Consider the following 17,633-nt stretch of genomic DNA (forward strand, 5'->3'; position numbering starts at 1 on the left):
TTTTCAATGAGGGCCCCTGTCATCCAATTAAGCCCTCCTGGAAAGTGCACGTGTGTAAACATGGTCGTGTCAACAAGATCAGGCTGGGTTAGTGTGAACCCCTGGCTGAACAGCCTGCTGACGCATTTTTCAATTGGAGGTTTGCTTAGCTCACTCGTACTACATTTCTCTTTGTGCCATTAATAACCTGTTATAAATGGGTTAATGCCTGCCTAAAACTAGCGCACACAGAACGTATTACAGTGCGTTAAGAGTTTGGATGTGAACACCCCCGATTGGAAAATACTTGGCCTCTCGAGCAAAGTACCACATCACAGTGAGTCTCTGCTATTGGGATGGGGGAGAAAATCAGTGAAAACAAAAATTAAAATTGTAACTTTAGAATTGTATGTAAGCTGATGTAACATAAAAATGAGTGAAAGACAGAGTAATATTAGCAGACCAATGCTCAAAGTATTCATATGGAAGTCCTCTCTCTGCTATTTTAATGAAGGTATTAACCCACTTTGTTTAAACAGGGTTAAGCATTTTTTAGCTGATCCTAAATACAGTCATTTCCAGGCTTATATCACAGGAGAGGCCAACACAAACGCTGCATTCCTGCAAATGGTAATGATACTTATGGGCAGAAGTCACTCGACCACCCCTGTGCGATCAGATTGTCTGTCTGACATCAACTTGCAGATAAATCAAAATTTCCTCCAACTGAACAGTGGGAAAACCAGTTGTTGTTTTTAAACTGCTATAAGCTACACTCACGTTCCACTGATATGAGCCTCCTTACTTGCTTAGGCTGAACCAGACCGTCTGAAACCTTGGTTACTTGTTCGACATCGAGTTGAGCTTCACACACCCTCTCCATGACCACATAATACATCATTCCATCTCCACCACACTATGGTCTCTGTCCCTACCTCCTCCCCACTGCTGCTAAAACACTTATCCATGTTTCTGTCACTTCTAGACTTAATTTCTCCAATCTTCTCCTTGCTGGCCACCCATCCTCCACATTTCCATAAAATTTAATTCATTAAAAATACAGCCACTGCATTCAGTTGCACACTATGTACGTCTATCTCACCCATCGCCACCTTCATTGACTCTGTTCTCCAATGCATTGAATTCAAAACTCTTATCTTCATTTTTAATCGCTCCATGGCCTCGTCCCACCCCATCTCTGAAACCTCTTCCAGTTTTATGCCCTCTCCCACACCCTTTGGTCCTGCATCTCTGGCACCATGTGCATCTCCCCTCCCTTCGCCTCACCATTGATGGCGGAACCTTCAGCTGCCTCGGCCCCACCGTCTTGAACTCCCTGCCTAAAGGCCTCCGCTTCTTCACCATTCCGCTTTTAAAAACAACCTTCGCGACTAAGTTTTCAGTCACCTCTCTTAACATTCCTACTATGGCACAGTTTCCATTCCGATATTCCTTTTACCTATTTTTTCCCTCCTCTCAAAGCACCTTGGGACAGCTTCTATGTTAAAGATGCTCTACAAATGCAAATTATTGTTAAGTGGTCCTAAGCCTCAAACTCACCTATAGTGCTTCCTGACTCACTGGAAATACTTGCAGAGCTAATGGATCATTTGGTTTATAACACTCAGTCCCAGTACTGCTTCTTTTCCACTGTGTATTTATTCAGTAATCATTGATTTGTGGATGTTGCTTTTTTCATTTTTCAAGAAGTGTATATTGTTGCTAAACACATTGGAGTAAAAGATTTGTAGATTATCCTCAGGTTCAATCCCAGACTTAGTCAATCCTATATTTATATAAATAAATATCTTTAAAATTATTATCTTTATGTCTGATCTGGCCTTTCTGCTCTGCTTAACTCCACGCTGGCTCAACCCCAACTCTACATCCTGCCTGAACTGATCCTACCAGGCCTCTACCCCTTTCAACTGAAGGGTTAGCATAACTAAGCTGAATCCTGACTTCACCTGATGTGCACAAACGCACTTTCCAGCAGAGGCCATTGGGGGATAAATTGGCCGCTGGAGTTCTCCCAACCTTCTGCTGTTACTTTGGAGGCAGTCACAGAGAAGTGGTGTTTCTCTGGGGTTTCCACTGAAGTTACAGCAGGAGATTGGAAGAACTTCCATGGAAATTTTACCCCCACCCCCCACCCTGGAAATAAATCAAGAATGGGAATCTTGACTATTCACTGGGATCAAATGTAGCTGCTCTACCACCAATACGACTGGGATTCCTACCTGGGACTGCCCTGGCCTGTATGGCTCAGTTTCACACTGGACAATGCTGTTATCTACTGATTGGTGTAGCCATTACCAACTCAGACAATGCCTCTTTTATAAGAGATGAGAACTATATCCAGAAACAGCATTTATATTTCAAACAGTTGATTCATATGAAATAGAACATTTTGTTAGTAGGCTTTGACAGTTGAACATTCAGACTTGTTTCTTCTTTGATCTCGAACTCAAATGGCAATGAGCATATACTAACTTTATTTTTCAATTCCTTTAGCAACGGGCACTTCCCTCAAAGGTCAAAAAGCAGTTTTCCAGCCTGGTGCACGCAATGAATACGGGACGCTGTCGCCACGAGCAAACATTCCTTCACTTGCCAATTTTACTCTCTGCATTGACATCAGGCTAAGACAGAATAATAAAAAGGGAATGGTAGCATTTACCTACAACACAGACGCCGAGCATACCCATTCCAGATCCCACCATGAACTTGGCATCATGGTGCAAAACAATAAACTGATAATCTGGTTGTTTCATAAGAAGATTGAAGTAAAGAAAAGTCTTTCCGTAGATAGCTGGCACTTTTTGTGTTTAACGTGGAATGGGCAAACTAATAAAGCACATGTCTATGTGAATGAAACAATGGTGTTTACAGAACCACTGAAAAAAAATCACAGACTTGGTCAAAATGGGAGCTTGGTGCTTGGTCGAACGCACAGGCGAAGGGCAGACCGGTTGGAGGTGGACCTTGAGAGGGCATTTGTTGGAGACTTATACTTGTTCAGGTTGTGGGATCATGTAGAAAGACAGCAGCCAATTTCTAGGTTGAACTGCGAAGATGGGAATGTCATCACCTGGGACAGCCAACAATGGGACTTCAGGGGATTAATCTTGGAAAATGACGACTCGCTGCCTTGCTGTAAGTACCACTGCATTCATTAAATAAGTTGTTTAAGGTATGATCTCATCACCAGGCTGAATGGAAGAAGGTGTGTATTTCCACAGCCACAACATTACAGTGATAACATTATGCGACAAAGTAGTTTCATTCTATTTCCTTGGAAAAAAGAGTTACATAATCTCTATTATAACATTTCTTGTGCCATTGCCTAAGTATTGACTATAAAGTCTAGTTGCCAATTTTCTTCTTCCTCATTTGTTAAATGTAGGATATTTTCTCCTTTCTAATTTGTTATATTGGCTAATTTCTATCAATCATATTGCACAAAACAGTTACAGAACGGGAGTCTAAATAGATGGTTAAACGTAAATTGAGAGGAAATCCTATTAAAAATGAATTAAACTGTCTGTACAGCAATGCACACAGTGTCCGTAATAAAACAGGGGAGTGGGAGGCAATCATGCATTGGGAGGAACCAGACATAGTAGGGATTACTGAGACATGACTACAGAAAATTCAGGACTGGGAATTAAACATTGCAGGATATAACATATTTAGAAAAGATAGAGAGGGAAAAGGGGGAGGTGGAGTAGCTGTACTTATTAGGGATAACATAATGTCAGTAGAAAAAAGGGACGTAGATATCAGCAAGACAAAAATAGAATCCATATGATATGAATAAAAGATAATAAAAAATCAATCACTCTAAAAGGCGTAGGCCTAGAATTTCAGTTGCTTGCGCCAGCAGTTAGCGCCTTAAGAGAAGTGAATTTCGGGCGCTATGCGTGTAGCGCCCGGGCGCAGTGCAGTTTGCGCCTCGCCCCAAATTAAGTTGACCCTTAGCGCCGGCGCAAAGTTTAGCGCCCGCCCGGATGCGCGCGCAGAAAATGACGTCACATCCTCGTGCAACGCCCTTTGGCCGCCCCGATTCCAAACTTCAGTCGGACCGCCCCATTGTGCGGCTGGTGGCCGGAGCGTTTGTAAAAAGGAACGCAACACAACCAGCGCGGGCCCCGGGGGGCGCAAATTAAAGGGGACGTACCCTCCAGTATAAAGCCCAACCATTTTTCAGCAAACACTCTTGTGCAACGCATTTGTGGACACACAACAAGGAGGATAGCTAACTGGTTTCAAGCAGCAACAGCTCAGGTATTTTTGGACTCAGGCCAGAGCGCTGCAAGTGGCCTTTTGGAAATTTGACTGTTTGCCAGGATTTGATGGGGGTTGCATGGGGTGCCAACGTGGAGCTGCAGCGCCATGTCCGTAGGGCTCGCAGACGCATTGTGAGAGGGGCAGCCCTGGCTAGAGGCAGAGGGGGCTACAGGCGTCGGCCACGTAGGCCTTACCCAGTCAGGCTATACCGCCAGCAGCGCTCCTACCTGAACATGACTGACGTGCGATGTGTTAGAAGGCTCCGATTCCGAAAGGAGGTGGTTGCAGAGATCTGCCACCTGCTTCGCAGAGATCTGCGACCAAAGCTCAGGTGCAGGACGTCTCTGTCGGTGGAAGTGAAGGTGACGGTGGCATTGAACTTCTATGCCACCGGCTCCTTCCAATCCGCTGCTGGGACATAGCGAACATCTCCCAGTACAGCGCGCATCGCTGCATCCGCCAGGTGACCGAAGCACTGTTCAGAAGGAGAAGACAATTCATCTCCTTCCCCATGGCCCTGGAGAGCCAGCATCAGCGCGCATTGGGATTTGCCAGACTCGGGGACTTCCCCTTGGTGCAGGGCGCCATTGACTGTACGCATGTGGCTTTGCGGGCCCCTCTGGAGCATGGCGAGCAGTTTCGCAACAGGAAGGGCTACCATTCCCTGAATGTGCAGCTGGTGTGTGACCACAAGCAGCGCATCATGGCTGTCAATGCCAGCTTTCCAGGCAGCAGCCACGATGCGTTTATCCTGCGGCAGAGTACTGTGCATGACATGTTCGAGGCATAGCCTCCCCCAAGAGGATGGCTACTCGGGGACAAAGGCTATCCTTTGTGTACCTGGCTCATGACCCCGCTCCGCGCGCCCAGGACTGCTGCTGAAGAGGCATACAATGAGAGCCATCAAACCACCCGCAACATCATCGAGCAAAGTATTGGGGTCCTCAAGCAGCGGTTCCGCTGCCTTGATCGCTCCGGAGGAGCTCTGCAGTATTCGCCGGACCGGGTCTCCCAATTTGTGGTAGTTTGCTGCATGCTACACAACCTGGCTATCCGCAGGACTCAGGCACTGCCACCTGACGTTGGACCAGCACCTCAGGAGGAGGAGCAGGAGGAGCAGGAGGAGGAGGAGGAGGAGCAGGAGTACGTTCCCAGGAGGGAGCGACCAGGGCCAAGGGCCGCGCGACGCCACCTTATTACACGGTACTTCTAAGCCCCCTGTCAGGGAATGCCTTGGGGTCATGAGGGAAGATGAATGCAGCCGCTCCGCAAGCCCTCAGCCGGCGAAGCCAACAAACACTATCAAGAACAACCATGGAGACTGTATGAATAAAGATAATTATTTATTACACAAAAATGAAAACCCCTTCCCACATGAATCCCCAAAAACAATCAACGGGCCCCACAAAAAGCCCAACAAACGACTCACTCCCACAAACTGGGGAGGCGTCACTCCACATTTGTACAAACCTGGCCTCAACCTCGGCCTTAACGCAAAAAATAAGCCCACAAACCAAACAACCATGGGCAAAAGAAAGATGGCCACCGCCATATAAAACGAAAGCTCGCCACACCCTCTACTGAGTGGCCCGCGAGGGCGAGACCTTGTCCAGCCTTTTGCCTCCCCTGCCCGGCCTGCTGCTCCTTCGCAAGCTCTGCCCAGTGGCTGCTGCGAGGCTGGGGGATGGCGCCTGAGGCTCAGATGTCCTTCCGCCAGATGCCGCTGGGGGGCGGCCTACACGGCCTTTGGGCCTCGAGGGGCCGGCTGCTGAGTGGCGCACCTGAGCCTGGCCAACATCAGCTCCAGCCGCTTGCCCTTGACGCCCCAGTGGGGGAGTGGCGGCGACGGATGGTGCAATGTGGGCAAGCTGGCGTCTGGGATGCGCTGGCTGGTGCTGTGGCGCGCTGGCACTCGGCCGGGCCCGCACTGCAGGATCCGCAACAATCAGCCGAGGGGCGGCTCGCTGGGATGCTCCAGCGCGGCGGCTGCCCTGGTGATGCCTGCCTGAGACAGCGCGTGTGGCAGCAGTGAGTGCCCCTGTCGTCCTGGTGTGCGCCCGCATCACACCCGCCAGGGACTTGACGGCATCAGTGAGCATGCGGCCACTCGCGGCAGTTGATGCCCCGAACTCGCGCACACTGGTCGCCAGCGACTCGATGGCCTCAGGCATGCGCCCCACCACGCGCATGAGCTCCGTGTGGCGCCGGTCCGAATCCTCGGCCATCTTGTCCAGCTTCCGCGCCTCCTCCGAGGTGAAGGTGTCCGGACTGGAGTCGGGACTCTCCCGCTGGGGAGCAGGGGACCGAACTAGGGTAACCTTGCCACGTTGGTGGCGGCGAGTGTCCCGATCAACTGCACTCCCCTCTGATCCTTCCCCCCTTTGGGGGGAAGGCCGCGGCCCACGCGCAGGGCTCCTGGGTGGCTGGACGCCACTGGTGCCAGAAGCTGCAATCCCCTGCGACAGTTGGTCCAGGCACTCGTCCAGTGAGGACATGTCAATCATTTCGTCCTCTCCTGCGGGACCTGAGTGTTCTCCTGATGGTCCGGCTTGCTCTTGCTCCTCCTCCTCCTCCTCCTCCTCCTCCTGCTCGGAGGGGCTGTCACTGGCAGCTTCAGGGTCCTGGTCGTCACCAGCTGAAAGCAGGAATGCACAAGAGTAGCTTCAGAGTGAGGAGACGGCGTCAGCGAGGGAGTTAGGACTGGTGGCATTCAGCGCATTGGTGGGACAGTGGCAAAGGAGGTAGCTCGGATGCGCAAGTGCGACGCGAGAGGGCCAAAAGGTGAGGTCCTTACCATTGCAGGGCAGTGGAGGGTCGGCTACTCCGCACGCTGTGGGCACGATCAACCGGGCTCCCATGAGCCCACACACGCGCTCCTCCAGGCGAGTGAGCTTCTGTAGCTTGGCGCGGCCTCCCCTGGTCCTGGCACGGGCCTGGCGATTATAGGCAACTTTAGCCTGCAATGGAAAGGACGGGCTGTAAGTACGGAGTGTAGCCCTGATGTAGTGTGCACTGCCTCCCATGGTGGAATAGCTTGGCCAGAGTGTAGCCCTGATGTAGTGTGCACTGCCTCCCATGGTGGAATAGCTTGGCCAGAGTGTAGCCCTGATGTACTGTGCACTGCCTCCCATGGTGGAATAGCTTGGCCAGAGTGTAGAGTGCAGAATGGGCAATTGATGCTCATGACTGTCCCAAAGCTGCTGGCTGAGGGCTGGCCATTAGGACTTTCAGCTCCCTTTGCCCATCATGTCAGGTGTACATGCAAGAATGAGGAGGAGACTGGAAAGGGTACTCACCCTGACAATCCTGGTCAGGTCGTTGTATTTTTTCCGACATTGTTTGTGGGTCCTGGGGGCATCGCCGGTGAACGTCACCCTGTTGGCGATCTGCTTCCAGGCTCTGGTGTATTCTTGGTGGTTCGGATTCCTCCCAGTCTCTGGGAACAAGATCCTGCGCCTCTTCTCCAGAGCTGTCACCATTATTTCCAGATCACGCTCTGAGAAGCGCAGGGCACGCTCACGGGCCTTCTCTGGCTCCCTGGGGCTGAGCAGCAGTGTTGAGGCCTATTTGCAAAGCTGCAGTGTGCAGGGCATGGCAGCAGACCAAATCGTCCCTTCCCCCTTTAAGAGCTGGTCGGCGCCACGGGGTCTGCTGTCAATCAAAAAATGACCGCACCCGCGCTGCGCCCCGCCTCGGCACTATCCCTCTGCACCGCTGGCTTAGCGCCTAAAGATAGTAGTGGAACACCTCTTTTAGCACTCCACCAACCTCTTAGGGCGAAGCCACTGAATTTCCGGCAAGGGGGCGCAACTTTGGGGCGGGCGCTAACTTTGGGCGGGCGCTAACGTTAGCGCCCCAAAACTGGCTATACTGAAATTCTAGGCCGTAGTCTACAGACCACCTAATAGTGGAAAAGAGGTGGAGGAAGAAATATGCAGACAAATTAGAGAAATGAGTAAAAAACATAGATAATAATTGTGGGAGATTTCAACTACCCCAATATTAATTGGACAAAAGAGGAAGGTAAATGGGATAAGGGAATAGAGCTCCTACAATGTCTACAGGACTCCTTTCTAACCCAATATATAAAAAGCCTATCAAGGGAGGATTCGCTATTGGATCTAGTTATGGGGAATGAGCCAGAGCAGATCAGAGAAGTAAAAGTAGGGGCACATATAAGCAATAGTGACCATAATATAATACGCTTTAAGATGATAATAGAGAAGGACATAATATGACAAAAAACAGGTTAATAGATTGGAGAAAAGCTGGTTTTGAGGGGCTGAGAATAGAACTTGGGAAGATAAAATGGGCAACAATATTGGCAAACAACGATGTAGAAGGACAATGGGAAACATTTAAAATGGTGTTCAACAGAGTGCAGGAAAAATATATTCCGCTAAAAGGAAAGAACAAACTAAACACTAATGAGACTCCATGGATGAATAAAGACATAAGGAAACAATTGAGTGTAAGGAAAGAGGCATACATTAAGTACATAGATGGCAGAGGAGTGCATGATAAGAGAGAATATGAAGGGATTAGGAGAGAAGTCTGATGCGCCATCAATAACTCCAGAAGACTAAGAGTTAAACTTATAACAAGTAGGCTTTTATTAACAAAAGAATACGAGCATGCCTCTGCTGGTAGACCGATCCTTAAAGCCAGGGGGACTGGAGGTCAATCACCTTTATACCTGGGCTTAGGGGTGGAGCCAGGGGTGGAGCCAGCTGAGGCATGCCCAGACATGTTCTGTACAGGCAGATTAGTGGTTTACCACAAAGTCAAAAAAACAATTAGGAAGACAAAGAGGAACTATGAAATTAAATGATCAAAGAACATAAAACAAGATAGTAAAATATTTTACAGGCACATCAATAAAAAAAAAGGTTTGGATGGGAATAGGGCCATTAAAGGATCGACAGGACAATACCACAGGTAATGATAACGAGATGGCAGAAATATTAAATCATTATTTCGCTTCAGTATTTACCAGGGAGATAGAACAGGTGGATATAACCTTGGATGATGAGATGAGTAATGAGATAAATGCATTTAAAATTTAAAAAGGGGATATATTAAATTAACTAATCAAACTCAAAGAGGATAAAAGCCCTGGTCCAGATGGATTGCAGCCACGCATTTTAAAAGATTCTAGGGAAGAGATAGCAGAGGCATTACTACACATATTTAATAATTCGTTAGAAAAAGGTGTAGTGCTAGAGAACTGGTAGATAGCTAACGTAATACCGATATTTAAGAAGGGGGATAGAACATGTCCAGGGAATTATAATCCAGTCAGCTTAACATTGGTGGTAGGAAAAATAATGGAATCCCTACTAAAGGAGAATAGAAGAACATCTAGAAACAAAAAGTATAATAATGAATAATCAGCATGGATTTCACAAGGGAAAATCTTGCATGACCAACCTTATTGAATTTTTTGAAGAGGTAACAGAGAGAGAGTAGACAAGGGCAGTGTAGTAGATGTAATTTATCTAGATTTTCAAAAGGCCTTGATAAGTTACCCCATAATAGACTAACGAATAAGGTCAGAAAATGCGGAGTCAGGGGACAAGTAGCCGAATGGATTGCTAGCTGGCTTCAAGACAGAAAGCAGAGAGTGGGAGTAAAGGGTAGCTATTCACAGTGGCAGAAGGTGGGTAGTGGTGTTCCACAAGGATCAGTGCTGGGACCACTGCTGTTCACAATTTACATTAACAATTTAGACTTTGGAAACAAAAACACAATTTCTAAATTTGCGGATGATACCGAATTGGGGGGGATAGCCAATACTGAGGAGGACTGCAATAAATTACAGGAGGACATTAATAAACTTGCAGAATGGGCAAATAATTGGCAAATGAAGTTCAACACAGTTAAATGTGAGGTATTACATTTTGGTAGGAAGAATACTCTACCCCACCTAGACTCGCATCCTCCAAGTGATTCCCAGAATCACTTGGAGGATGCGAGTCTATGTGGGGTAGAGGAGAAAAGGGATCTCGGAGTACAAATACACAAACCAGTAAAAGTTGTGCCACAGGTTAGCAAGGCCATAAAAAAAGCAAACCAAGCACTAGGGTTTATTTCTAGAGGGATAGAATTGAAAAATAGGGAAGTTATGCTAAACCTGTATCGAACCTTGGTGAGACCACACTTGGAGTACTGCGTACAGTCTGGTCGTCATATTATAAAAAGGATATAGAGGCACTGGAGAGGGAGCAGAGAAGATTTACAAGGATGATACCAAAAGTGCGAGGGTATACATATCAGGAAAGGATGAACAGGCTGGGTCTCTTTTCTCTTGAAAAAAGTAGGCTGAGGGGTGACCTAATAGAGCTCTTTAAAATTATGAAAGATTGGATACGGAGAGAATGTTGCCACTTGTGGGGAAGAGCATAACTAGAGACCATCAATATAAGATAGTCACCAAGAAATCCAAAAGGGAATTCAGAAGAAACTTTTTTACCCAAAGAGTGGTGAGAATGTGGAACTCGCTACCACAGGGAGTGGTTGAGGCGAATAGTATCGATGCATTTAAGGGGAAGCTAGACAAATATATGAGGGACAAGGGAATAGAGGGTTACGCTGATAGATTTAGATGAGGAAAGACGGGAGGAGGCTCGAGTGGAGCATAAACACCGGCATGGACTGGTTGGGCCGAATTGCCTGTTTCTGTGCCGTATATCCTATGTAATTCTGTTTAAAACCTTTTGCCCAAATTTTAATTCACACTCTACCTAAAATTTCTTCCCATCACACTTCACCAACATTTTTTTACCAATTCATATTCAAGAAAAACAATTCTCTGAGATACAGTTGCTATGATTACCTGACTTACCTCATCATAAACTGCAAAAAAAGTATTATTCACTTAACAAACACACAAAAAAAATCACAAACCAACGATAAACTACATTTCAATGGCTCCCCTCTTCCACAAACATTGCGATTCACTCCACTGGACCATAAACATACTGGACTTCTGATTCATCATTCCACTCCATGTTGCACAATTCTCATCTGGCCCGCTGACTTCTCACATTTGGTGGTCCAGTAACCATCCTGATGTAAACAACCAAAATCCATGTGCACAGAAGTCTGTCTCCGATATTAATGATGACAATTGCCATGACTCTAAAGCATGCTCAAGGGAAAGTGCTTCTTTCTTCATGCAGCCAGCATTATTCCTGAAATGCAGATACAAACATATGAAAATAATGGGACTGGAAAATACCAGCTTGTCCATTGGGCCTGCCCCATGCAGCCATGATGCTTTAACCATCATGGTGCACGACACCCTGTAAGACAATTCAAATCCGACAGGCAAATATGGTTTGCAACTTAAACTTTTTATTATGTTCGATCAAGCCTTTGACACACGCAATGTATCTAAGCAGTAGACATACAGAGACATAAACAATATTACCCCATTTTTCCCTGGATAGAGATGTAACATTCATCAATCCTTTCGACCCTGATGCTCTCTACAAATTGTTAAGGACAGCTCCAGATCTCTTTAGGCTTCTAGTCACACACACTCTCCTTGCTGATTCATTATTTCCTGATAACAGCTATTGTTGCTGCAAAACTTTCAGATGACCAATCTGTTTACCATTAAGCACGTAACTAATCATCTCAGCCCCATTGCCAATTTATTTACCTCAAGGCAATCCAGGCTATCTCATTGCACAATGTGGTGACAAAAAAAAAGTCAACCGGCACGAATCACACATCCTGTAACCCACATCTGGCACTTTCAGCAGAAGCTAAACAGCACAGTGAGCTAAATTGTACCCTGACACAGTAAACCCTAAAGTATCCTGTGAATGAACAACTCTACCCATTTCATTATTTCTAGCTACAGTACAAATCTGCAAGCTATCTAGAAGTAAAAATAAAACAAAAACTTTAATCATATGAGATTAAACCAAATCCTAATCCTACGTATATTATGTATATATAAGAATAGGTTATCTTACAACCCCCAGCCACCAGCAGCCATGTCATCTCCCAGGAGAGGCAAAAAAACAGAAAACAAAATCAAAGGTCAATTTAGGGAGAAAAAAATTGGAAAATTCCTCTCCAACCCCCTTAGGTCATCAAAACATTGACCGTGATTTATATAACTTTGTATTCCACCTATCTTTTGTATGCCATGAGCTCCACCCCAGTTAGGATCTGGTCCAGTGCTCTTTTGAAGGTATACAGTGAAACTGCACTCACTGCCCGGGCCAGCAGCTTGTTCCATAGGTCTACTATCCTCTGGGGAAAGAAGAACCTCTTGACATGGAACCTAGTTCTGCCCTTGTGTAAACTTATATGCATGCATAGGAGATTTTTTTTTAATGAACAGACTGACTTTATTTATTTCAGCAATGCAATGGCCCAAAAATAGGGAGAGATGAGGGAGGGAGAGACGGGCACTGTTGGGTGAGACAAAAGAGAGCAATATCCTCTTGAAGAGTGGAAGGAAGTGGAGAAAACTCAATTGAAGGAGCAGAAAGAAGAGGAATATATAATCCCTGTGGCAAAGTGTGAAGGGAGAAGGAGAGAGACCCTCCTGGAGGCCTGGTTGAAGTCAGTGTGGGGGGGGGGGTGGTGGGAGGGGTGCGGGGGAAGAGAAGAAAGTGAAAGAATGAGAGAGACCCTTTTGCATTTTGGACGTAGGGCATCTCAGATTCTGCTGGGAGTGAGATAGATGGTTGCTGTGTCCATAATATAAAATAATATGTCCTTTGACTTGTCATGGGCAATGTCACAGGAGATCTAATAGTACTTTTTCAGACAAAAACCTGTTTCGATGTGTTATAGTTAGACATTGAGATTGACTTTAAGTCGGGGCGGAATCGGTGCTGAGGGGGGAGTCTGGACGGACGATGGACCCGAACGTCATCATCAGTATGAGGCCTGTCAGATTATAACTGCCAAACCTCGTTTACATGTAACTTGCCGGCTACCTGGCCGCATCCACCACCTGACTGGCAAGCAGGGGTGGGATTTTGGGTGGTAGGAGGCCACTGCTGGATTGGTTTCTGACACAAGGTAAGTGCATCGCAGGACTCAGGGAGTGGAATCACGGTTATAGAGGGAGGGAAGCCTGGGGCAGGGAAGGCCCAAGGTTTCTTTGTGGGGCCCAGAGAAGGACTCCTGGTCCTTCTGGCCCACGAGGAAACTTAAAAAAAAATTAATGCTCTCCTGCTGCATTTTTCCTCTCCATATGCTTGTTGTCAGCAGAGGTTGTCCTAAAGATTGCTGGCATGAGGGCTTGTCCTGGAATCCCCATGGACCAGAGGGTCTGGAGATGTTCGGGAGGGCAGGCTGAAGACTCATGAGACAACTATTTACATTTTTATTCAACACCCACACCCCCTCCTCCTCTTGGATGACTCAGGAGCTTCTGGCTGTTGCTCTTCAGAAGCACCAAGCAGGCCCTCATCTCAACAGCCTTTTTCTGCACAGTTAGCTTTCTGCATTTTTAGATGCATAGGCCAGTGTACCTGGGGCTTCCCCAGCCCATGCGAATGGCCCAGTGGAGGAAAAACACGGGCAGTGTACCTGAGATGTGCTTCATGTGTCAGGTACTCAATGGCCACTCGAGTGTGTCTTAAGGGTCTGTGTGCAGATCTATAATCTGTACCAAGGATGAGTTTATATAGTACAGACACACAGGGGTTACATATATATGTATGGAACATACCATTACATAATGCTCCAGAATGACAGAGCCACTAATAGTAGATGTTTGGAATTCTCTCCCCCATAATACTGTGGATGATGGGGGACAATTAGAGTTTCCAAGACTGAGATCGATAGATTTTTGTTCGGTAAGGCGATCAAGGGATATGAAGCAAAGGCAGGAAAATGGAGTTGAGGTGCAGATCAGCCATGAGAGAATCATAGAATAGTTACAGCATAGAAGGAGGCCATTTGGCCCATCGAGCCTGTGCCGGCTCTATGCAAGGGCACTTCAGCTAGACCCACTCCCCCACCCTTTCCCCGTAGCCCAGCAAATTTTTTCCTTCAGGTACTTATCCAATTCCCTTTTGAAAGCCACGATTGCATCTGCCTCCACCACCCTTTCAGTCAGTGCATTACAGATCATAACCACTCGCTGCATAATTTTTGTTCCCTCATGTCGCCTTTGGTTCTTCTGCCAATCACCTTAAATCTGTGTCCTCTGGTTCTCGACCCTTCCACCAATGGGAACAGTTTCTCTCTGTCTACTCTGTCTAGATCCCTCTAAATAATCTAAGTGAATGGAGCAGGCCCGAGGAGCTGAATGGCCTACTACTGTTCCTAATGTTACTATGTTACTACACTAGAAATTATTTGGCAATGATTGTCTTTAAATATGTGTATTATTCTCTAACAGTTGGTTTTGCTCCCAAAAGCTTCTTGGTGCTGAGTTTTAAATGGTATCAACAAAACCTTCAGGGTTTGAACTCATACTGTGCAATATTCATAATGAATAAGCTGACATGTTTGTATGAAAGGCACTCATTCATTTCAAATAAATAGATCAATGCCTTTGATCGAATGATGGACAAAGAAATTTCACTTGCACGTGTTTACACTTGTGTTAACAATGTCAAGTTGCGATTTCAATCCACCAGCATTGCAACTCATGTCCAAACTGGTAATAAGTGCAGTTCTTCTTCTGAAGGATGCAACTCGTCTGCATGTTTAGGTGGGACAGAATATTGATAAAATTCTGATCTTTTAGGGCAACAGTTTCTCAAATCTCGTTTCAAACATTCAGGTAAGGAGGAAAACATTATATATACTTCAGGAGCTTCCTGGTTTACTATTATCGTGCTTAAACTTTTCTCATATGCCCTTAAAGGTCTTCTGCAAAGATGTGTTTTAGCTCTAATAGGGGCAGCCTAGTAATGACATGGGGGAAAAAGCTAATGGGAGACGTTTCAAGGCTTCCTTGTACACTTTTGACTGTAAGGATCAGAAGTAAGTGAAGAGCTCATAGCCCAATCCCCAACTGATAGTTTTAGGTAGCTCTGGAAATGCAGATTATATGGAAATATTATAGCATTATAATTTTTGACTAGTGTCCAAGTGTGCTGTCAGTGTCTGCACATCAGACAGCATCTTTATCAAACATCTACACAGCATAATCTGCATGCAGAGTTTGAGGGCTTGAATGGCATCCTCCTATCATTGCTAGTTCTTTTTTTACTTCCAACTATACCCCTGAACCTGGTCTAATTGTCTTGACAGTATCTAGAGCTGCATGCCAAACTGCCCTTTATTGCTTCTGCTGTCTTTCCAAGTCTCATCTGGCTTCAGATAAATGAGGATTAACTAGGATTAGGACACAGTCTTTCTGTCTATTAATTTACTGCCCCCGATCCCCACTATGGAGGATTGGAAGTTGCAACCACACAGGTGTAAAGATTTACAGGTTGAAATCTTTTCATCAGTCCCCCGCTTGATGTTGTCAAGCCAAGATATCCGCGGTTGCCCCCTGCTTTTGGCCTTGAGTTATCCTTCCAAACTGGTGCCTGTAAGTTTTCCACTGTCAGGAAAGAAATGGAAGAAAACTGGAAAAAAAGCAATCTATAGTACTGCTTTTTTCACATCATACTAACTGAAGAACATCCTCTCCTCTCACTTCAAAGATGACCTGGCCACCATAGTACAAAGGCCACATTTAGTTGCTGTTCAGGTGTGGTAGATAGCAGCATGGCTGTGTGGTAAACCACTGTTAACCCTGTACATGTCTGTGTGGTAAACCACTGTTAACTCTGTACAAGTCCGGGCATGTCTCCACCCCTGGCTCCACCCCTAAGCCCGGGTATAAAGGTGACTCACCACCCTTCCCCCGGGAACTCTTAGGATGGATCCACTAGCAGAGGCATGCTCCAGTTCTTAGTCAATAAAAGCCTACTTCGTATAAGTTCAACTCGTAGTCTTTGGTGTTATTGATAGTGCATCAGGCTGTACATCCCTATCCTGACTGTGCAGGTGTGCCTCAAGTTTCAGAAGGAATCCTTCACCATGTAGAGCTTGATCTTTCTTAACTATTAGCTTGTGGTTCTCACAGCCAGCACACAATACCCACTGATTGAATTAACCATTATTTGTAACCTTTTACTGATAGGCATCCTTAGGTGATCCATTGCTGGGAGAGTCTGCTCTCCTATCTTGAATCCATTTTCACAGTGGAACAAAAGGGAAAAATACCAAGGGAACCTTAAAATAAGCCAAAGGGAGGAACTTTAGTACAGTAAACTCTTTCTTATCCAGCACCTATGGGACCAGGATGGTGCCGGTTGATGAAAAATTCTGGATAACAGAGAGGTATACCTACCAAGGCAATTTTTAACACAAACAAAAGTAAAAAATCAAGAAATGTACTGTATAATTGGGTATTCACCTACAGAATGTTCCATTAAATGTATAGTAGAATCGGCAAGATTACCGGTTATTGAGGTGTTGTTTTGTATTGAGATACATCTATTTTGCCGGTTATTAAAGTATTCCGGATGATAAAGTGCTGTTTAAACAAGAGTTTATTGTATAAGTTTTTTTTTAAATGGTAATGGCGAAAATAATGGGACTTAAGATAGACTACTCTCCAGGACTGAACGGTTTCCGCCCCAGAGTAATAAAATAAAATGGTGAAGAAATTGCAAATGCATTCGTCATAATTTTACAAAGCTTTCTTGATTCAGGAATTTGGTCTTTCAATTTTCAAGCCTAAATTTGATAGATTTTTGTTAGGTTTTTAAGGGGTATGGAGCCACAGTGGATAAATGGAGTTGAGGTACGGATCGGCCATGATCTAAGTGAATGGTGCAACACCTGTTCCTATAAAGGGTTGACTCTCTGTGTTGCTGCATCTCCCTGATGCTCATGGCACTCAGCAAGGGGCAACTAAGTAAATTTAAGACTGGAAAATCAGGGGTGTGCTGACTGCTGCTCCCGATTCCCTAACAAATGAGGGAACAGAGCCTCACTAAATTGACTCCAATAAGCAGGCAGAATAAGACAGCTTAAAATACCTGACCGGATTAGTGCTAAACTGATTCCAAACTCAGAAATCACTGTATTACTGCTGCAAGTTAGGTCCTTCATTCAAACATTTCACACTAACTGTATCCCATTACTCAGCAGTGTTGTGATGGTACACATGTGCAGATACTACCAGCACTTTTTTAAATTTAGGGGAGCAACAAAATCAGTGTATACAACATTATTTTTTATAGAATATGTACAAAGTCCCTTGCATAGCTAGGCTCAAGGCAATAATTAGCAGGTATAAGGGAAATCGCTGCAGTTCACAATTCAACATAAAAAGCAGAATGACACAAATGTCTATCCTTGCTAGATACAATCCTGTA

At 45.7% G+C, this 17,633-nt stretch overlaps 1 long non-coding RNA gene across 1 annotated transcript in view; it reads left to right on the forward strand.

Moving 5' to 3' along the window:
• Nucleotides 1-5,089, forward strand: part of LOC147107358 (uncharacterized) — a 35,243-nt gene extending 30,154 nt beyond the window's left edge. The window contains exon 3 of the long non-coding RNA XR_015080775.1: nucleotides 2,494-5,089. This is a non-coding gene — a long non-coding RNA (uncharacterized LOC147107358). The remainder of the gene's footprint in view (nucleotides 1-2,493) is intronic.
• Nucleotides 5,090-17,633: the final 12,544 nt, after the last annotated feature.

This window comes from Somniosus microcephalus, chromosome 14 (genome assembly GCF_052327205.1).
Source record: "Somniosus microcephalus isolate GS21.2 chromosome 14, FLI_Smic_1.0, whole genome shotgun sequence".
Taxonomy (NCBI): Eukaryota; Metazoa; Chordata; class Chondrichthyes; order Squaliformes; family Somniosidae; genus Somniosus; species Somniosus microcephalus.